The sequence below is a fragment of the Hemicordylus capensis genome, chromosome 2 (genome assembly GCF_027244095.1).
Source record: "Hemicordylus capensis ecotype Gifberg chromosome 2, rHemCap1.1.pri, whole genome shotgun sequence".
Taxonomy (NCBI): Eukaryota; Metazoa; Chordata; class Lepidosauria; order Squamata; family Cordylidae; genus Hemicordylus; species Hemicordylus capensis.
This window is the reverse complement of record NC_069658.1, coordinates 263,845,057-263,845,745: the sequence shown is the minus strand read 5'-3', so window position 1 is coordinate 263,845,745 and position 689 is coordinate 263,845,057.

The window sequence follows — 689 nt, the reverse complement described above, 5'->3', positions numbered from 1 at the left end:
ACTTTCTAAAAAGGAAACTATTTTCCTTTTTCACTTGGTATATCTATATTAAAAATGGATTGAGATTTTCTTCAGCTTTCTTAGAAAAGTGAGGACAAAACTCTAGATGATTTGCCAGGTTTTCTACATCTCTACCAAATCCTTCAGGGTCCTCTGAAAGTGTGGGCACTTTGGGACAAGTACACTATCAGCACAATCTTAAGCATGCTCACTCAAAAGCAAGTGGCACTGTGCTTAATGAAGCTCTCTCTGGTAAGTCTGAATAGGATTGCAGCCTTGGGCTTTCTTTCAGTTGAGGACGGAGACTACGGAGTTAGGACATAGGCTTCAGAGAACAGGTAGGTTCCAAGTAATGACAAAACCTCTGAGCTACATATTTGTAGAGTACTATAATAATAACCTCCTAAATTTTTTTCACCCCCCTGCCAAACTGACCATGCATAGCTCCTTTCAATTGTGTATCATGTATTAGGTATGCCTTCAAGCCTCCATTCTGGCTCATTTGACAAACTTTTTCAGTTTGTCAGCATCCATCTTTAAATACAATCTCAAACAGCCTCATCTCCTTCAAGCATTCTATTTTTCCCCTTCATTGCAGGTTAACAAATGTTAAGAACATTTTCTATATCTACAGTACAACATACAGTAGCAGATGAAACCTGGGAAAAAGTTTCGATACACAATTAAAA